Source organism: Sphaerodactylus townsendi, linkage group LG12 (genome assembly GCF_021028975.2).
Source record: "Sphaerodactylus townsendi isolate TG3544 linkage group LG12, MPM_Stown_v2.3, whole genome shotgun sequence".
NCBI classification, from domain to species: Eukaryota; Metazoa; Chordata; class Lepidosauria; order Squamata; family Sphaerodactylidae; genus Sphaerodactylus; species Sphaerodactylus townsendi.
Genome location: NC_059436.1, coordinates 43,409,660 through 43,431,514, shown reverse-complemented (window position 1 = coordinate 43,431,514; position 21,855 = coordinate 43,409,660). Strand labels below are relative to the sequence as shown.

At 46.5% G+C, this 21,855-nt stretch overlaps 1 protein-coding gene across 1 annotated transcript in view; it reads left to right on the top strand.

Moving 5' to 3' along the window:
- The first annotated feature begins 567 nt into the window (after nucleotides 1–567).
- The window catches only part of LOC125442216 (astrotactin-2-like), a 244,905-nt gene continuing 223,617 nt past the window's right edge, over nucleotides 568–21,855 (top strand). Inside the window, exon 1 of the mRNA XM_048513442.1 lies at nucleotides 568–837. The gene's annotated coding sequence lies outside the window, so the exon portion shown is untranslated. The remainder of the gene's footprint in view (nucleotides 838–21,855) is intronic.

Below are 21,855 nucleotides of genomic sequence, written 5' to 3'. Positions count from 1 at the left end.
CGGAAAGAAGCGCACTGGCACGGCTCGCTCGGTGCTGTTCCCCTCGACCCCTCCGCTCGCCGCCTCTGAGGCGGAGAGGCGGGGAGAACCGGCCGTGCCGAGGAGGAGCCCTCCGGGCAGGAGAGCGCCCGCCTTTGACGCGCCCGTTCGCCGAGCCGGGTCGCCAGCCAGCCAGCCGCCTTCCCGGGAGGGAGCCCGCGGGCTGGCTGGGCCGGCGGCTGGAGGGAGGCGGCGGGAAGGCGGAGCCGGGAAGGCGGGCGGGCGGACGGGCGAGGAGGGCGGAGCGAGCCGGAGCGGGGCCGGTGGCTGCGTCTGGCAGGCGGCGGGTCGGGTTCTGCTCTCTGCGGCTCCTCCGCGGCGCTCCTGGCTCTCCCTCGGCGCGCAGCCCCGGCGGCATGGCAGCGGCCGGTCCTCCGCGCCGCCGCCGCCGCCTGCTCCTGCTGCTGCCGGCCCCTTCGGCCGCCGCCGCTCCCCCGCCGCCGCTCCTGCCGCTGCTGCTGCTGCTGGCCAGCGGGCCCGGCCCCTCGGCGGCGGCGGCGGCAGCGGCGGCGGCAGCGCGGGGAGAACCGGGCGGCGGCGGCGGAGGCGGCGGCAGCCCGTGCCGGGAGAAGACGGTGACGGTGTCGACCCTGCCGGTGCTGCGGGAGAGCGACGTCGCTTGGAGCGGCGGCGGCGGCGGCGGCAATAGCTCTCCGGGATCCTCGGCCGCCGCCGCCGCTGCCCCGGGTTCGGTCCCCGGCGACTCCCGCTTGCTGCTGTTCGTGCGCAGCGAGCTGCCCGGGCGGGTGGCCGTGCAGGACGACCTGGACAACACCGAGCTGCCCTTCTTCACTCTGGGTGAGCCGCGGGACCCTGCGATCCGCGCACTTGTTGGGGAGGGGCTGCGCGGAGCCGAGGGGAGCGCGAAGTGGGGAGGGAAGGCGTAGAATAAGGGTGTAGAATAAGAGACTCTCCTTTGGTGGAGGTTAGACTGTTTCGCCCCTTCGTGGCCCTGGCTGGGGAAGAGTTCCCCCCCCCCCGAGTGGGAAAGGGAGGTAAAAAGTAGAAGTGCCCTCCCCACTCCTGGGCCAAGGAGGAATGGAGATTCTTGATTGGTGGGCATACCTTGCACTTATTTTTATTCTGGGATGGGTGCAGAAGTAGCTGCACCTGTTTCTCAGCCAGGGCGGTTGGACAGGGCCCCTAGATCCTTAAGGGGCAATTGGGCAATGTGGGGAGAGAAGTGGGTGCAACTTGTCTTGATGGAGGGGCTCAGAAATGAATCCATTGGGGTAAGGGCACTCTCTTTCCTGGGATGATGGGTAAAAGGCAGGTGGTCTACTCCTGGAGGGAGAGGATCTCCCTTGGGGTGTGTGTGTATGTGTGAAAAAATGTTCCTCACTGTCTTTGCGGGATAGGAAAGAGGGCTGCTGCCAGCAAGCTTCCTTCAGGGAAGTAGAAGAGGGTGCCTGACTTGTGAATAAGGGAGGATGGCTATGAAGAAGCTGTACCTGTTCCCCACCTAATCGGACAGGACCAATGGACACGGCATGGGCTTCAATGAAATGCTTCCCTTCCCTCGGGGCAGGGTAGGAAGAACTACCCGCCTGTGGACACTGGAGGACTGCAAAATATATATGCCTCCTTTTCTTCCCGGCGGCAAAAACAGGGAGACGATGAAGTCAATTTGTCTTGTGCCTTGGAGGTAGAGATGGTAGCTTCTCTTGTAAGGGGAAGAGGACTATGAAGGGGTTGTGCCCTTTTTGTCACAAAAGAGGAGACAAGGTGTCTTCCTTTCCCTTGAGTGTGCATGTGTGTATGGAGGTCTTGGAAGTGTAAACTGCAACAGGGGAAACAAGGGCAGTGTGTAGTTGTAGCTACATTTGATGTTGTGCTAGGTGCCGTGCAGCAGCTGCTTCTATTGGCTTACAGATTACTACAGTGGATTGTGGCGCCTAGTTTAGGACAGAGTTGGCCCCTGAGTGAATGTGCCCAGGGTGTATAAAGTTAGCCCATGGAGAACACCAGTGGATATTCCATTCATTCCCCCCAGGCTGTCAATGCAAAAGGTACACAATCCACTCTCTCTTCTCCCCTCACCACAGCTGAATAAGGTGAGCATAGGTTTAAGCAACATGAGATTGAACACTTGTGGGGTTGGAGGTGATTAAGGGATGGTGCTAAACATTGCATGGAGATGAATGACTTGGAGAGACATGAATGTGCACACCCAAGGATGCAGAAGGGAAAGTATAGAATACATTATATGCCTTTCAGGGTGAGTTTTGTGAGGGTGGTTATAATAACGAAGGGGGGAGTACAAAGTCCAGCATGAGAATCTCTAGTTAGACATACCAGACTGGGGCGGGGGAGGGGGAAGCAGTGATATTCATTGAAAAAAAACAAATAGGGGTTTCATCGTGGGGAGTTTTAAGGGACTGCATGCGTCCAAGGAGTATTGGATTTAGAGAATAGGTCCTGAAACAGATTCGGAGGACTGACCATGTACTAATTGCATGGCTTGGGTGGTTGAATTGGCAACGTTGTGTGTGAGGAATCAGAGGAGCAGATTTATGGGGATGTTAAAGGGACAGTTCCAGGTGGTTTTGGAAAACAGAGATACCCTTAAATAAAATGAGAGACTGTGACAGGTAAACCTTCAGCTTTGGTGGTGGTGAGAACAGGTAAACCTTCAGCTTTGGTGATTAAGGGATGGGAGAGACTGTGACAGGTAAACCTTCAGCTTTGGTGGTGGTAGTGTTGGTTGGGATGGGTGGATAGTGGGATCCGTAGAGATGCTTCTGGGGTCGACTCTGGCCCCTAGAAGCTGAGGCTGGAATAAAATCTTGCTAGTCTTTAAAGTGCGACTAGACTCTCGGGGAGGGACGTGTGCTTTAAAGGGATGTGCCAAGTGATGTAATTTACAAGGTGCTGAATCCAAGACAGAACCCTAAAGCTGTAAAAATGAAAAACCACTTGCTGCTGCCCCCCAGAAAAAGAGAGAGATTAAGAGGAGTCGGTAGGATTAGGGAGCTGGAATATAGAAAGTGAGCGAAACAGCCAGCGGTAGTGATTTCCCTAGTGGGAAAGGAGGAGACAACTTGCTTGGATGTAATGCGTAATGTACCCGTTAAAAGAGAAAATGCTGGGATACGAGAGAGGGATAGCACTAAGTGCGGAAAGGTTGCAGTTCCAGGAATCCTAAATAATAATGGCAAGGGAGCTGGGGTGGGAGGGATACAGTGATTTTTTTCCCCTGTGTAGGATGCCAGGCGGGGTTCGGAGGTGAACAGCCGCTGCGAGTGAACTAGCCTCTTGTCTTCTTGAATGCTGCTTACGGTGGGAGAGGGAGGGTCCAGGCCCAGTGTGGGAAAGGCAAACTGTGGATGAACTGAATGGGAAATGGCTGAGAACTGAGAAGTAGCTTGTGTGTGCGTGCGTGCATGCATGTGAGTGTGTGTGTGCTTAGTTCAACGATCTGGTAGGAAAACTCCTGGAAAAGATACCACAGCTGCACACAGCCAATCCTCTGTGTTTGGGGAAGGCTTTCTGGAGGGAATCTAAGGAATGCCCCTGTTGTCTTGTTAGCTGAAGATGATGGGTGATAAAAGAGGCTGAGCTGCCATTGGTGTGCTGAGCAAATTTGTTCCCCCGCCCCTTCCCAGTCTTGGTGTGTGCAGGAGGGGAAATGCTTGCTACTGAGCTTCTGATTTCACTCTGGGCAAAAGAAGAAGAGTAGAAGAGTTTGGATTTATATCCCCCCTTTCTCTCCTGTAGGAGACTCAAAGGGGTTTACAATCTCCTTGCCCTCCCCCCCTCACAACAAACACCCTGTGAGGTAGGTGGGGCTGAGAGAGCTCCGAGAAGCTGTGACTAGCCCAAGGTCACCCAGCTGGCGTGTGTGGGAGTGCATAGGCGAATCTGAATTCCCCAGATAAGCCTCCACAGCTCAGGTGGCAGAGCGGGGAATCAAACCCGGTTCCTCCAGATTAGATACACGAGCTCTTAACCTCCTACACCACTGCTGCTCCCTAAAAGAGGGGCATCTGGGTGGTTCAAGAATATGGGGTGCCGTTTGCGTTGGGGTGTAGGAGAGGAATAGCTTTTGAGTTGGGCTTGAGAGGTCCCAAGGAGCAGGGAAGGGGAGGCGTGCTGAGTTGTGGGCACATCAGCTACAGGCAGTGAAGTGAGAGGGTTGTTGGGTGCCAAAGAAGAAAACCACAATGAGAAGTCCTGCTTGTCATTTCCCAGTCTAGGCCTGGAAGTGGGGAGGTGAAACGCTGCTCATTTGACATGTAGATGTTCTAGGGCAGTGGTGGCGAACCTATGGCACGGGTGCCAGAGGTGGCACTCAGAGCCTTTTCTGTTGGCACATGTGCACAGAGTTCATCATGTGGGGGGTGGGGGTGGAAAATCACCCCCCAGACACCCCTAGGTTGGCCTGGGCATGATCCTTTACCTGGGAGTAAGCTCAGTTGCTGGCAATGGGGCTTGCTTCTGAGTAAACTCTCCTAGGGTCATGATTCATCCATTTGAAGCGTTGCACGGTTGCTTCACCAAGCTTACTCCCGAGTAACATGAGCCTCGGAGCCAACTGTTTTTTCTAAACTAAAACCTCAGTATTCAGGTTAAATTGCCATGTTGGCACTTTGCGATAAATAAGTGGGTTTTGGGTTGCAATTTGGGCACTCGGTCTCAAAAAGGTTCACCATCACTGTTCTAGGGTGAGTAACAGGAAGAAGCTCAGATGGAGCAATTTGTTTGCTGAGCTATTTTTTCCCCCGTGCCCTTTTCTGGCTTTTACAACTCCCTGGGCGCCTAGATACTCAAAAAGCTGTGCTGCCGTTGATTGACACTTTCACTGTCAATGATAGGGTTCATTCCTTATTTCTGCTCAGCAGAGAGTGAGTGTCAGGCAGACGTTGTGCTTCGTTCGTCATTGGCCTTGTTTCTTTCCAGACCCTTAGAGTGGACCCACTTTGAGAAGCCGGACCCATTTGTTTCCTTGCTGCCTCCTTCCACACTCCACTGCCAACGTGGAATGGATCATTGTCTCTTCCATCCCAGTAGGATTGGCACCTTCCTGACAAGCTCCAATCTCTGGAGATGTTTAAATTTAGGCCACGTCTTAAAATGGAAAGTATCCCTGTTCTTCCCCTCTTTCCCCAGCTGCCAAACAGTGGGATATTTTTTGAGACGTTCTTTATGCTGATGTAGGAGACTCTTTAGCATGGCTGTCACTTTGCTGTCGGTTGATTTCCTTCTCTTGCGATTGATAGCTTAATTATCTTTTAGCACTTCGTAATCCACCCCCCCACCCCCCGGCAGCTCTTCCTGGTTTTTTCCCCTCTTTTGTTCTGTTCATCTGCTTTTGGAGAACATGGAAGGGATTTAATGGTCTGCAAGGCTTTCCTGTATGTACCTTGGAGCAGGCTGTGCTCATCTTGGGAGTGTGGCAGATGCCACCTTCAAGAGACTCGAGTTGCCCTCAGCTCCAGTTTTGGAACTGAATGGCAGAATCTCGAGAAGTTGCTGCGAGGAAAGGTTTTGTTTTAGCAAGTAAATATTTCTGATTAGCACTTGTTTTAGCTGTCAGGGGTCTGTCGCTTGAAGGTCTCTGTGTTTGCTCCCAGCTTCTAAGGTTCTCTCCGGTGAGAAGAAGAGAGTCGAAAAACTGTCACCATGTGCCATGGTTGCTCTTTTGCTCTTACACGAGGTGTTTCTTGCTGTGACTTGTCAAGGTTGTCGTGTTTATCACAGATGACTTGTAATCCTCGCAAAAAAGTGAACTGTTTAGAATTCTGCATCCAGAAGCAAACTCTCTCTACTCCAGCAAAACACCAAAGGCTGTTGTTGGTCTGCACACAACTCCCCTTTTTTCTAGCAGTGACTTCCCCTTGCTGACACCTCGAAACCTTTCTGTAATTTGTGAATCTTCTCAGCTTAGCGCTCTTTCAGACTGGGGAGTGAACGATGACTGGGATTTGTTTCTTAACCCCTGCATTATATTGTGTCTATATGAACTTGGCATGTCAGACTGTTTATACTTGCACATGTACACCTGCTAAAGAGGACAAAACTCAGCCATGATAATGGATTGTCCTTGAAACACCTGATGTTACAAAGTAGCTTCTTTTTCAGGGAAAGTATAATACAGCTGACAAGAACCGGCTGTATGCTATAATCCTCTTAACCCTGTTCAGGTGATGTTATAAATGTTTAAACAGCCCATGAATCTCTAACTAGAACTTTTTGTTTGGTGTGTGTGTTTTACTAAGAGCCTGACTATTACTTTTATTAGCCTGCAGACGCGTAGTGGCAAGGGGGACATCCGGGGCGGCTTGTCCCGGGCGCCGCCATTGCCATCATATGTCGGCGATGTGTTGGGGGTGGGGCATTTCGGGAGCAGGACGGCGCAGGGGTGGGAGGGGGTGCGCGGGCAGCTCATGCCCCTGGCACAGTTCCCCCTCCCTTCGTCGCTGTTAGCCTGTAATCCCCGCCCCCCCGCTGTTTCAGGTGGGTCGAAATTGCAAGCTTTTTTGAGTTTATTGAGGCAATCATAAAGTTAGACACATGTATGACAGTTTGGTTTTGCCCAAGGGTATGGGTGTGCTGAAAGGGTTGCGTCTGGAAATGGAGATGCTATTGGTAGTGGACCTGGGAGCAGGGTTGCATGAAAATTGTCCTTTCACTTCTATGGAGTTTTTGCCCGCAATATTGAGGATAGATCAGGGGTCTGCAACCAATTGGCCATGCTGGCAGGGGCTGATGGGAATTGTAGTCCATGAACATCTGGAGAGCCGCAGGTTGTAGACCCCTGGGCTAGATGGATGACAACCTGAGAAAGGACTTTCTCAGTTGTAGCACTAAAGGCACTTTTGAACATTCGGAATAATGCACTTTCAATCCACTTTCACAATTGGGGTGCTGTGTGGTTTCCGGGCTGTATGGCCGTGTTCTAGCAGCATTCTCTCCTGACGTTTCGCCTGCATCTGTGGCTGGCATCTTCAGAGGATCTGATAGTGCCAGCCACAGATGCAGGCGAAACGTCAGGAGAGAATGCTGCTAGAACATGGCCATACAGCCCGGAAACCACACAGCACCCCAGTGATTCTGGCTGTGAAAGCCTTCGACAATACACTTTCACAATTGTTTGCAAGTGGATTTTGCTATTTTACACAGTAAAATCCAGCTGCAAAGTGCATTGAAAGGTGATAGAAAGTGCCTTATCCTACATGTGCGGAAGTGCTCTAAAACTTTGGAACTCCCTCCCTAGGGAGTCAGCGGATAAAGTCTTTTTTGTTTTGTTGAGCATTCTCCAAGTAATGGTTACTGGCTCTCCTTCTTGGTCTGGACAATGTTTATTGTGTATTTTATTGAAATGTTTTATAATTTTTTGAAAATTAAACTAAATTTTTTTTTGGCTGGCTGGCTGCCTTGAGGGCCCTGATTGGGTGGAAAGGCAGCATAAAAATGCTTTAACTACCTAAATGTGGCCTGTGTGGTAGTAAACAGTGGCAGACTCCAGTCTGGAGAACTGGATTTGTTTCCTCAACTTCTCCACAGGAAGCCTGCTGGGTAACTTTGGGCCAGTCACAGTTCTCTCAGAACTCTCTCAGCCTATGCAGAGGCTGACAGCGTCACCCCACTTCTGAACATCTCTTGCCTTCTGTGAGGTTGCCGAAAGAGCTGTGAGTCAACCAGGCATGCATGTACACACATACACACAACTAAATAAATATTGAATATCAACCCACCTTTTCTGTTTTTCTAAAAGATGCCCTTGTTTTTATGAGCTGTGGGTGAAGATCTGTGTGTGCATCCGAATGTTGATGATGTTGGTTGCTTGGGTTTTTGTACACAGCTGGATTCACATCCCCATTCTCAATCCCTGGGCTAGTTTGTACAAAAGTTTCCACGTTCAGCCACTGCATTCTTCCCCTTCCTTCCCAGTGGAAAGTACACTGACTGGAATTGGACAGAAAGCAAGTTTAGAATAATTGTCTGCCCCAATGGAAGTTTAATCTACACTTCACTATCTAACCTGCTGTGTTTTTCCAGCATCTGCGCTGATGGGTGAAATGCACAGTTTTCTGGGGCAAACCACCACCCACCTATAGTTTTTCAAACATTCCTTCTTGCAGAAAGTATACTGAATTTTTATGAAGTGTCCAAATGCATTAGATCGTTCTGAAGTAGTTATTCTGATGTGGCAGGATGTTATCGTTTCTATTTCCAGGGTTGAAAAAATCCCGGGTGCCCAAACTGTCTTCAGTCATTTCTTTGCATGACTATCTTTTTTTTTTAATGATCTTGTTGCCTAGAAATTGGTGATGGTGTCCCAATTTTGGTTTGGATCCTTCTGCAACTTGAGGAGGGGATGAGTGAATTCCTGGCTTGTTTTCTGTATTGTACCTGTTGTGTGTGTTTGTGCACACATGCTCATGCACACGCATATGTTCAGTGGGAAGAAATCTTTGAACAACTTCACTGTACTGCTTTGGCTGGTAAATCTTGTACTTCCTGATTTGCCTGGGAATATCTCACCCACTGAAGTAAAGGCTTTAAACTTTTCTTCTCTAAGGCTGATTCCACATGGGCCAAAAACAGTGGTGTAAAAGCTGTGTGAAAACAGTATAAACCCTTTTACACAATTTTTACACTGCTGTTTTTGGCCCATGCGGAATCAGCCTAAGGGTGCTTTCACACATGCTGAATAATGCACTTTGAATCCACTTTCAGTGCATTTTAGCGATTGGTTGCAAGTGGATTTTGCCATTTCACACAGGCCCCTTCCGCACATGCAAAATAATGTGTTTTCAAACCACTTTCACAACTGTTTGCAAGTGGATTTTGCCATTCCGCACAACTTCAAAGAGCATTGAAAGCAGTTTGAAAGTGCATTATTCTGCATGTGCGGAATGAGCCACAGTAAAATCCAGCTGCAAAGTGTACTGGAAGTGGCGTTAAAGTGCTTTTATTCAGCATGTGTGAAAGTGCCCCAATACTGTACTCCCAGGCCAAGAAAGACTTCTGAATGTAATGCTTGAATTGAGTGCTCAGCACATTCATTGCTTTGTGATCAGCAAATGTAGGGAATGTGTATTGCTTGTAGACTTATTCTTGATTTGATTAGACACTGGTCTGGTGGTGTAGAATGCAGTGGCTTTGTAGGAACATCCCAGAATTTATACTGCCTCTCTTTTCCCTCTGAGGTGGAAGATATGGAGGATTCCCATCGTCCTCTGAGAGAGGCAGGAATGACTTTTTTCTCTTTCCTGTCTCAGTTCTTTTCCTGCCTCATCAAGGAGAACAGCTAGAAAGTAGCCTGCCTAAGCCTACTTTGTTTTTATTCTATTCATTCAATTTCAATCCTTCTATGTATTCTTCTTACTACTATTACTAACTACTACTATTTCCTAACTCTCTTCTTATCTTTCACTCCTTTTCATTGTAAAAGTAGAGAGTGTATTTAGGGATCCTCAAGGAATGACGATAGAGTTCAATCCCCGCCCCCTCGGCTTGCCAGGTGTGGTTTTTTCAGCCGGTCAAACAATGGAGTGAGAAGAAAGCTACAGATTCCCCTCAGAGATGAAATTAGAGACTCTGATCACAGTGAGAACAGGAGAGCCACCAAACCAGGTGGGCATTGTCCAAAACAGGGCTGCTCTAGCCGCAGCCTCTGATGTGCCCCGACAAAAGCTAGTCTACTGCTATGAGTGGCAGCCATTTTCACCTTCAGATGGCCATGAAGGTCCTAACACTTCTATACATCAGTTGGGCTCAGGAAATGACAAGAACAACCCCCCTTCCCCCACCCAAGCCAGCACAATTGGGAATTGAGTCTGGTGATAGAGTGGTTATCCCAGGCAATAATCGTCATCTGAACAAAAGGGTCAACAGATTACTCAAGGCTGCTTACTGCCTTTGTAACTGATGCTACCATAGACTCCATGTTGTTGTTTTTTCATCTAGGGTCACCATGACAGCAGCCAGAATAACCTTGTTTTTGTGCACATGGCTGTCAAATTACCACTCAAAGGCCATAGTCTCAACCTGTTTATTCCAGGAGGACAGATTGTTTGGCAAGGCGCTCAATAGAATCCATATAAAGAATAGGGATAAGAAAAAAAAAGTGTTCCCTAGAACACTATAGAAGACCATTTGGACATTTTTCCTTTTGTAGCCAACACACACTTCCTAGTTTTAAATAGGAAATCAGGGGAACCAGCTGGAACTCTAGACGGGCATTCAGAAGGGAAAGTTCAATGCCAGATTCAATAGACAATCAAAATCTGATTGGAAAAGGCCAATAGAGGTGGAAAGACTCCCCAGACCATCCATCTATATTGGGGGGTGGGGGGAGGTCAGCTACCACATATCAGGAACTTTTGGATCAACCGCAAAGCTGACAGTTGAGCCATGAGGATAATCACCAATGGTTGTGAAAAAGAATTCAGTGATTCCCCCCCAAAGTGGTTGGTAGCCTCTCCTACCCACAACAGTTTACAAAAAACATCTCTGAACCACTACTGCAATCTATTGAACTTACAACCCATAGAGCCTGTTCCCCATTCAGAGAGTGGGCATGGAATGTACTGTATTTTCTTTACAGTCCCAAAGAAGAGTGGGAATTTGAGGGTGATTCTAGCTCTGAAAATGGCTACAAGCTCCCTAATAGCAATTCATGTAATCAAACGAGATTTGTGAAACTGTGATACTTCTGGATGGAGACACTGCAGTCGAAGACCAAATCCCTTCAACCAAGCAAGTTCCCTACCTCAATAGATCTGACGAAGGCTTACCTCGACATACCAATTTTTCAAGGACAGTTGAAAGTTCCTGTGCTTCTATGTGAAGGAGCAACATCTACAATTCAGAGTCCATCCTTTTACCTCTCTACAGCCCACCTAGCTACATCTGTTGATAAGCAGCCAACCAATTGCTGCCCTGAAGATATTGGCCAGTTGTTTGAAGGTCATATGGGTTGGATGAAACAGCGAGTTGAAATTAAATCCATTGAAGGTGGAGGTCCTGTGGCCCCAACCATCCAAAAGGAAAAAAAATGGCACACTCTCAAGTCAAAAGAACCTTAAAGGTGTTTATATTCAGAAAAAAATGAGTATATTCTTTGTTTCTCTTTCTCCACCAAATATGGAGGGAACAGTCAACCATCAGCAGATGTATCAAGGATTGTATCGAGTCATATAAACTCTATGGTTTGGGCATTTCACATGGAATCACAGCTCACTTGGTCAGGAGTGCAGCTACAAACACAGCCTTTAATAAGCTTGCCACAGTACAAGAAGACTGCAAGGCAGCACTACAAAATAAATGCCTACAAAACTCAGCTGATGCTGAGTTAGGCAAAAGGGTACTCCAACATCTTGTAGCGGCAGAAGACGATGACTCACCCAAGGATTGAGGACACTTTTATGGGAGATACCATCAAGATGTCCTCCACTTCTGATGGAGAACAGGCCATTGGGTACTTACCATGAAGGGTCATTCTCCTCTGAGGAAAGCAGGATATTGTGTCCCTCCCGAGTCACTGTCAGTTAGTCAATTCATTAAATATCCTTGTTTACAGGGTACTTTCATGTCTTAAGTATTCCTACTGTTTTCTTACTTGCTCTGTGTTCGTGTTCATGTTTTTACCTTATTATGTATAGTTTTAGAGTAAAGGGTAGTTAACTGCTTTTTGAGTCGCCAGAACTGAAGAATGGGTGACTCCAGAGGTGGGATCCAACCAGTTCTCATCACTTCTCTAGAAGTGGTTACTAATTTTTTCTGAGTGCCAAGAAGGGGTTACTAAAGCAACCTCCCTGCTGGAGGTTCGTGTGTGCGGCGGTGCCACTGTTTGAATCCCACTACCATCGGAACCCATTATTAAAATGTTTGGATCCCACCACTGGGTGACGCCCACAGTGGAGACAGGAAGGATGATGAGAGGATGGTGGGATTTACCTGTCAAGATGTCCTCCTTTCCTCAGAGGAGAATTGGCTTGTTTTTGGACATCTTCAAAAATATTTGCTTTGCTCCAAGAAGCCTTGGCTAACAAAATAAACATTAAGATGCCGACTATCTACACCCACTGAGAAGAATGAAAGAAGCCCAAGGATTATGGGTTTTATGTATTTTATGCAGATAGCTTTGAATGATATATCTATTTTTCTCCGATTGCATGAGAAGTCATTTTCAGAGCAACCTTAAACAGATTTTTGAGCCCACTGATTTCAACTGACTTCAAAAACTGTAACTCCACAATTCGTTACTTAACCTTTGGGCAGTTTTGAATAGGTCAGCGGCTAGGAAATAGCAAGATGCATTTCTTTGTTATGGATGAGAACTGAAGTGGTCCAGGGCTTTCCACATGGCTGCTGGAACTCTCTATGGATTGTGCATGTCTTCTAAATGTTATATGTGTTGGGCACAGCCTTCTTGATTTTACAGAAGTTTGCTTTCTTTGCAGCATGTTCCAATGGCAAAGACAGAAGAAAGCCCTGGAGGTTGCCTCATATCTGTGGAACACTCTTTTGCTCCAGAGTTTGCTGGAAGCCTGACTTCCTTGGAAGTGTTGCAAAATAACTTTTGCTTGGTCCTGTACATGGCAGCAGGGGTTGTCTTGATAGTGGTGATGGTGCTTTGTGAGGATTATGGATGATTTCTTCATTTTATTATCGAAGGCTAAATCAACTGGCCGTTGTGGGCTTTTCAGGTCCAGAAAACCTACAACAGCCAGTCCCAGATTTGGTTGTTGGGTATGAACAAGCTAGAAATTGAGCCTCCTCTACCTCAAAAAGACACCATATTTCAGAGGAATTTTCTCTTGATACTAAGAAAGTATATTCCCAGAAACTCATGGCAGCAACACGTATGCTATTTTGGATTATATGTACAAATAAAGGCCTAGAGACATGGCATTTTGATGTGGGACAAGGAACGCCGTATGCTTAAAGAGGTAGCCAATGAGTGTAGGAATGAATCTTCTTCAGTGAGATATTATCTACATAAGCAAGGGCTACACAGGAGAGACTCTGCCTCCGTGAATGAAATGTGCTGGTCATTGATTTACAGATTGTAATCAATTTCACCGTCAATGTATTCTGCTTACACGTCATCTTGTTAAAATAAACTCCATTCATTTAAAAGGTGTCAAGTAGGCCAAAATCTTTCAGAGTGACAGATATCAGAGACAACGGAAATAGCAGCAGACTTCTTAGCCGAAGTTATGAAACGAAATGTTCTCAAATATGAAGAAATTGCTTAAACTTTTGTTAACCCTCTGTGCTTGGGAAGAACTTTTGAAATGTCCCTGTTTAACTCTTAGGCCCCTTCCGCACATGCAAAATAATGCGTTTTCAAACCACTTTCACAACTGTTTGCAAGTGGATTTTGCCATTCCGCACAGCTTCAAAGAGCACTGAAAGCAGTTTGAAAGTGCATTATTCTGCATGTGCGGAATGAGCCTTATATTATGGTTGGGTAAAGTTTTAAAAGCAAATTTGACCTTGAAGTTTTATTTCATTGCATATTACGCTTTTATATGCTATTAAAGGTGACTTGTCTTGACCTGATACTATATGGTTTGCTGAACATATCAGAAGAAGATTTGGAAAAGGAAAATACCCATATATTTTGCGTAATCTTAGATCCATCTGACTTTACATGCTGGAAAATAAGGTGGCAAAATGCTGAAGAGGTCAAATGGACTGTACTGGACTCTAGCCTCAAGGTGGGATTTGGGAAAACCCCGGAATGATGGCTCATTTCTACGATACAGCAGTCAGTTCCCCTGGACAAAATGAACTCCGTGGCACTGTACCTCACAAAAGTCCCTGTTCTTCTTAGGCTCCACCCCCAAACCCCCAGGAGTTTCCTAACCTGGCTCTGGCAACTCAACCCGCTCATCCCCCAACAGTGACCACGGGAGACCCAGCAACCCTAACTGTGTTGCTTCAGAGTGCAAGAAAGGAGGACCACATTTTGGCTTGTTGTTCTACACTGCAAATAGAAGAACCAGAAGTTCCATCCAGGAAGGGTAATAAAGTCTTTCCTCCTTTAGAGCTGTTTTTTTGTTCACACGTGAGGAAAATTCTGGGATTCCTGTTTGGGCCAAGTAGTAAGTCGCATCAGGGTTGTTTCATGAGAACACATGTGTTAAATATTTTACGGTACACTCATTTCTGCCTGGTAACATGAGGTGGTTCTTCCTCTGCCCACCCACACCCCTTACCAAAGGATGCTGCGATGGGAAGACAAATGTCTCCCAACTCTTCAGTGTTTATATTTTGCATTGTATATGACATGAAATGAAAGTGTTTAATTTCCCCCCACAATGTGAATAGAAGTTGGGTGCGTGCTAAATGTGTATTTATGTGGCTTTCCCCTTAGTCTGAGTAAGTAGGAGAATACTTTGGCCTTATTGAGCAACTTTGGATGTGATGGTGGAGTCTTGTTGGCTTGAACATTTTGCTTGGTTTTACAGTCCTCCTGAGTACTGATTACAGCATCATTTGCAATGCTGTTAATATTATAGGAGCTCCAGAATCTACCACCAAGCCAGCTGGATGCCAGACTTGACACGCATAAGGGTTAAGAACAGGGGTGTGTTTTTGAAATATCTTGGGATTGCTTAGCTGCCAGTCTAAAAGTAATCAGTGCCCTTATTCCGTTGAAGGTAAAACCGTGTCCTCTTCCAAGGTCTACCTCATGAATTGCTTTAGCTGTACAGTATGGATAATTCAAACCTGTTGCAATTTACCTATCACCAGAAGAAAAACGAGGCTTACTGATACACAAAATGTTTTAACTCCTTCCTAGGCAACTCTGTTTGAATTGGATGTGTATATCTGATTCAATTTAGTTCATCACACACCTTACCTAAGACTTTTGTTAACATCCTTATTTAGCCATGAATTTGCTTAATGTATCCACATGCCAAATTTTGAAGCCATGGGAAAAGTCCTGTTTCTGTCTCCCAAGAAAAAAAAAAGGGAATCCCAGACGTTTTTGGGAAAACTGTAACTTATGCTCTGCTGAGTTTCCTTCACCAATTAAACATCATTTACAATTTGTTGAGCGAACAAAATTGTACTATTTGGCGAATTTATGGACTTTAAAAGCAGGAGTATCTTAATTTTCTATAAGAAAAATTGCAAGTTTATCCAATACTTGAGAAGTTGCAAGTGCTATGGCATATACTATCACACATACAATTCCCCAAAATTTTCCTCAGACATTTTCATGCTATTTGAAAAGAGACCATATTTCAGAGGAATTTTTTTTCAGTGCTCCATAAAATTTCTCTCTTTCTTAATTGGAAAATTGAGTAGGATTTTTCATGTCCTACATTCAGAATGACAAAAAAAAATGCTTCACATGAAGGGTTTTTTTAAAGTGTTGCCCCAAAGTTTCAGTTTTTTTTGTTTTTAACCCCTGATCCCTCACATCTTTATAACCAAATAACCTACCCCCAGAAAACTGAGGGGGCCAATGAGAAGCCCGTCTTACGATGCAATTATAAGTATACATTTTGGAACTGTCTCAATGTTTTGACTTATCTTCATTTCAGAGCCACCCCTAACATAGGCCCCCTCCGCACACGCAAAATAATGCGTTTTCAAACCACTTTCACAACTGTTTGCAAGTGGATTTTGCTATTCCGCACAGCTTCAAAGAGCACTGAAAGCAGTTTGAAAGTGCATTATTCTGCATGTGTGGAATGAGCCATAATTTTTTGTTTGAGTTGGAGGAGAATAGGAACAAAAAACATGGTCACCATGCCCAGGTGTGCAATCTTTCCACTTATTTCAAGCTTTAAAAAATTCTGTACATGCTCAGTAGGGAGGCAGAGCCAATTCCAGTTACCCAACACTTGCAAGTGGTAGAAAAAAAATTAAGAAGAAAAGCTTGGGTTTATACCCCACCTTTCTGTCCTGTAAGAAGCCTCAAAGCATCTTACAAACTCCTTTCTCTTCCTTTTCCCACAACAGACCTCTTATGACGTAGGTGGGGCTGAGAAAGTTCTGAAGAACAATGACTAGCCCAGGGTCACCCAGCAGGCTTCATGTAGAGGAGCGGGGAAACAAATCCAGTTCATCAGATTAAGTCCACCACTTGTGGTGGAGCAGGAAATAAAACCGAGTTCTCCAGATTAGAGTCCAGTGCTCTTCACCACTACATCACGCTTGCTCTTATTATAGGGACATGATAAGCTTTTTGCATACTACATCTAATGTACCTGCTGATGCTGTAATGTGTGGCTTGTCCTGTTGGCCTGACACCATCTAAGGTTACTTGTTTGTCCCCAGAGAGATTGAAATGGAAGACCAACGGCAGCAGTCCTGATAGAGCTCATAAACTGATGGCATTAAACTAATAAGACTCGAGTCTGCGGGAATCAAGTTGCTCGGAATTATACGAACAGCTGCTTTCTGGCGACAAAACGATCACTTCCCTGTAGAAATTGCATCAACTTCTGCTTCAATTGAGGGAAATTCCTTTGTCAGGATTTACAGTCCGTCTCCTCTATAAATCCACATATGGCTGTCTTCTTATCAAGGCAAAAGAGGCTTGCAGGTGGCTTGCCATTGTGTGGCTCCATGTCATGACCCTGGTATTCCTTGGAGGCCTCCCATCTAAATACTTGCCAGTCTTGACTCTGCTTAGCTTCTGAGATCTGACCAGATCAGGCTAGCCTGGGGCTGTCCAAGTCAGGACTCAGTGGGCTATGATTGGGTCTTTTCTTTTTAATTAAAGCTGGGATTTTCTCAACATACCGTGCATACTCGTGTATAAGCTGAGTTTTTCAGCCCTGTTTAAAGGCTGAGAACAGCCCCCCTCGGCTTATAAGTCACCATTTTCTATACATCATAAGGAGGCTGGGGGCGGGGCCAGGACAACCTCCCTACTGCTAGGAAACTGCTTGTTGAGGGTGAAGGGGGAACCCTGAGGCACCCTGGCTAGCTGGGCTTCCTCAAACCCTGCAGAGGGAGCTTCTTATTTGGGCAGTGACATCAGGGGGAGTCACTGCCCAAATAAGGAACTGCCTGCTGGGTGGGTTTGACAAAGCCCAGCTAGCTGGCAGGCAGAGGGAGCTCCTTATTTGGGCAGTGAGTCCCCCTGATGTCACTGCCCAAATAAGGAGCTCCATCTGCTTGCTGGCTGGCTGGGTTTGACCAAGCCCAGCCAGCAGGCAGAGGGAGCTCCTTATTTGGGCAGTGATTCCCCCTGATATCACTGCCCAAATAAGGAGCTGCCTCTGCCTCCCGGCTTCCCACCCTCCACTTATACCCGAGTCAATAAGTTTTCCCAGGTTTGGGCAGTAAAATTAGGTGCCTCGGCTTATACACGGGTCGGCTTATACACGAGTTTATAAGGTAGGTCATCAACACATGATGTGAATGGGTATGTCAAAGACTTCAATGTATTTATTTATTTATATTTGACTTGATAGCCCACCCTTCTTGACTGGGCTCAGAGTGGCTAACATACCTAGTTATAAACAAATCAAAACCAATAAATTACAATTTCATCATTATAATTAAAACATTATAAAATTTCCCCAATTGCGATGTAATCAGTAAACATTGCCCATCAGTTAAATTTGCATTCCCATCCGGGGGAGGGCGCAGAATGGGGCTTATATAGCCTTTTCTCTATATGACATCAATTACATGTTTGACGAAACATTTCAGTTTTGCAAGCTCTGCAAAACTGCCTAGTGTTTCGCAGAGCTCTAATATCTGCAGGCAGTACTTTCCATTATATTGGAGCCAAGACTGAAAAGGCTCTGGCGGAAGTCAACTCTTTGGGGCCTGAGAACACTGAAAGATAGCTGTTGGGGGACCGCAGAGTTCTCTATGGGCATTACGGGGAAGGTGGGTGTATTTGTAGGTGTCTCTGTTGTATGCAATTAATGTGTGTACTGTGGGAAATGGCAGTGGGGCCTTTCTTAGTGGGAATAGAACTGACTCACCCATAATGCAAGCTTTTCTGGGGTAGGGGCAGGGAATGTAGAATGTAGCTGACTTCGCTTCCACTGAGAAGAAAGTTAGGGTGGCCTCCTGTTGTGGGTTAGGCAGAAGTAGGGTAGAGGTACTGGCCCCTCAGTGGGTGGGATTTTATTGTCATCACAACCAGGACTGGTCAAGCACAATTTCTTAACACAGTGTGTCTGGGTCCTGGTTAGACACAGCTTTGAGGTCCTGTGGTACTTTTGACAAAGAGTCAACTTGCGCAGCAGGCAGGTAGGCAGGAGTTAGAGTGTGGCTGGACAAGCCAGAGTCAAGACAGGCAGCAAGCAAAGGCGTGGTCAAGGCAGTCCAAAGTGAAGGCACAGGCAGGATATCAGGCAGGCAGAGAGCTGGAGGTCAGAGGGAGACCAGACACATGGAGCTGACCAGGCAGGAAGTACACTCGTTGCACCCAGGCAGAGCTAAGCCCAAGGCAGAGTTTATGTAGAAAGTCCTGGGCAGTAAGGCTGGGATCCTGTAAGGACTGAGTCCCCCTCAGGTGCAGATACCTCCATCTGGCAGAGCCTTCCAGTGGTGGCGAACCTTTGGCACTCCAGATGTTATGGACTACAATTCCCATCAGCCCCTACCAGCATGGCCAATTGGTAGGGGCTGATGGGAATTGTAGTCCATAACATGTGGAGTGCCAAAGGTTCGCCACCACGGCACTATACCTTGCAGCAGTGCAAACCCTCCTGCTTTGATTCTGCAGCCTTTGTCTCCTTTGTGTCCCTGGCTCATTGCTCAGCTCTTCTGAGATGCCTGAAAACTCTCCCAGCTGTATGGCATCAAGCTCTGCCTGAGCTTGCAAACAAGGAACTGGCTGGAGTGCCAGCTCTGAAGGCATCGTGTCTTCAGGCTCTACATCAGAGTCTTCAATGACCAGGTCAGTACCCAGGGAGTGGCTCATGATACCCCCACTCAGAGCAAAGTTTGATGATATGAAGGTGCTTGTGGCCATTTTTTTCTCCGCTAGGGAAATCACCTTTCCCGCCCTCAATACGAAAGAGAGCCACGGAAATAGAATATATATATTTTTACTGTTTACAAATAGGAACAAATAGGTTGTAATGACTCGAATTCCCTGCTGCCTAACTCCACAATGCAAATGATTAGCAATGTGTGATTCGGATGCACCAGTCACACCTTACCTGTCAGGTGTAGGTGCTAAAAAGTTCTGACTGTGTTTGTGCTAATCACATGTCAGAAGAGCATTTTCGCCCACTAGGGGGTGTCAGTGACTGGGTGGTGAGGCTCATGTGTGGCTTTCTTAGCATGGATTTGACTCCATGAGCATATTTTGAAAGTACCTTCTGGGTGAGTGATAAATAGTCCCAGCTCCCCCTTCACGGCTTGAAAACGGTTTTGAGTTCTTTACTGTATTATCGCTGCAGGAGATTTCCATCAAGAGACACAGATCTTGACTTTATTCTCTTTCTCCTGGAAAACCCGTGAACACAGACATGTTCAATGTCTTCTCGTCGGGGGCATTGCTAGCTGCCTTTTTAAAAAATAGCTTCTCGTCGTAAGCTATGGTGTATTGTGCATTGATGTTGGAGTGTTTACTTGTGCAAGTAGAGAGGCATTTTTCCTAGATAAATAATCACCAGTATCCTTTGTAGCTTGGGGCACCCTGTAATACCTTGCAATATTTTTTTCATTCTTCTGTCATTTTAATCGCTGTAAAAGACTGCCAACTTTATTGATTACTAGACCTTTTGTATGAGGAAGTCTCTACTCTCTCAAGTATGTATCTTAATTTTGTCAGTAACTATAATCTTTTTCCAGTGTTGCTGTATGTCTGCTGTACGTTCTGTCTCATTTTTATAAATGGCAAAATGCTAGACTAATCCAGCCTGGTAGGATACGCATATGTCTGTGGTCAGGGTGAAAATATGCATAGTTTTTTTGTGATCACCTTTTAAGTGAGCACGTGTAACGTATGAATTCTTAACACGATTCTGGCTTGCAAGATCCATAAAATCCCAAGGTTTTGGGGACCAAGATCACGGATCTGTCTTTAAAAACCCATCTTATATTTTCCCAGTGTCATCTTTTTGTCTAAGTGTATGCACACATTCAGATTAGTTGGGCAACACACGGTGCTGTGATGTATTGATTTTATACAGGGAGAACAGGAAAGGAAGCCTTTTTTGAAGAGTAGAGTTAGGTAATGTTAAAGCTTCACTACTGCCGTATTTCACCTTAACACTAGAAACAAAAGAGATCTTTGAACATGTGCTGTGAATCAAACTTTGACTCTTTGGTGCAGGAACGCAGCACAACTGTTAAATTTGCACGAAAGATTCAACGGGCACCCAAACTAAAGGAAGCTCACAATTCATAGCCGATTAATCTATGCCCTGCTTGGTGTAACATAATTCTTCCTGTTGCTCAAGTCCAAAACAACCTTGTCAGGTAGAGTCGCAAACTTCCGAACTGAACACTATTTGCCTCCTGCTGAATAGACTGAGTCCTGCTGTTCAAAACCACTGAAGGGAGAATGTGATGGGAACAAGATGTAGCTTGAGAGCTCCCTGTGTAGAAACGGAGCAGATGTCTCCTGAGTCAAAAGCAAGGGGCGCCCCTGTTTGAGGCTGCCTGCTTGCAGGAGCGCAGCCGTTCAGTTAGAACGTTTCCTTCTGGTCTGTCCAGGACTACCATAAGCAGGAGCAACTAGACTGTTTATCTCTTGCATTGCCAGCAAGATTAAATAGAGATTGTAACACCCTGAATCTGGTATCTTACTATGGTGTGTTGCTACCACTGTCCCTTGTTCCTGTATCAAACAGTAAATTGGCTGGGCCCTCTGCTGATAACAAAAACAAACATACATTTCCCCCACCCTGGAAAGTAAGTAAGAGACTTCCTATCTTGAGGGGCCGTGACTCAGTAGTACAGCAGCAGTGGCGTAGTGGTTAAGAGCAGGTGCACTCTAATCTGGAGGAATTGGGTTTGATTCCCCGCTCTGCCGCTTGAGCTGTGGAGGCTTATCTGGGGAATTCAGATTACCCTGTGCACTCCCACACACGCCAGCTGGGTGATCTTGGGCTAGTCACAGTTCTTCTGAGCTCTCTCAGCCCCACCTACCTCACAGGGTGTTTGTTGTGAGGGGGAAAGGGCAAGGAGATTGTAAGCCCCTTTGAGTCTCCTACAGGAGAGAAAGGGGGGGATATAAATCCAAACTGTTTTTCTTCTTCTCTGCTGGGCATTCAGAAGGTTCCCGGTTCAATCCCTAGTATCGTCAGTGAAAAGGATCAGGTGGTAGGTTTTGTGAAAGACTTCTGTACCAGAGATCCTAGAGCAGTGGTGGCAAACCTTTGGCACTCCAGATGTTATGGACTACAATTCCCATCAGCCCCCAATTGGCCATGCTGGCAGGGGCTGATGGGAATTGTAGTCCATAACTGTTGGCCTAGTGCACAGCGGAAGGACTAGGTGCCAACTCACCCTTGCTAGAACAGGAGGTAACTGCTTGCAGTATAAGAAAAAGAAACACTCAGACAGTAGATTTAGTTCCAACAGGAATACTTTATCTCTTGTTTCTCAAAGGAACAAAAATAACAATAACTATCCACTCTCTACTCTGACAACAATCTGAGCCCGAACCTGAAGGTGAAGGAGAGGTACTGAATTGGGTATGCAGCCTTCTTATATAGTTTTTTTTTGTCAACCGTCATTAGCCAGATGATCTCATCATCCTGGCCTGTGCCCTCTTCACTTCTGCTGACTGTTACATGCCAATCACTGCAGCCCCAGACAGAGAGGCTCCGACCTTTACAATTCTGCTGACTGTTACATGCCAATCACTGCAGACCCAGACAGAGAGGCTCCGACCTTTACAATTCTGCTGACTGT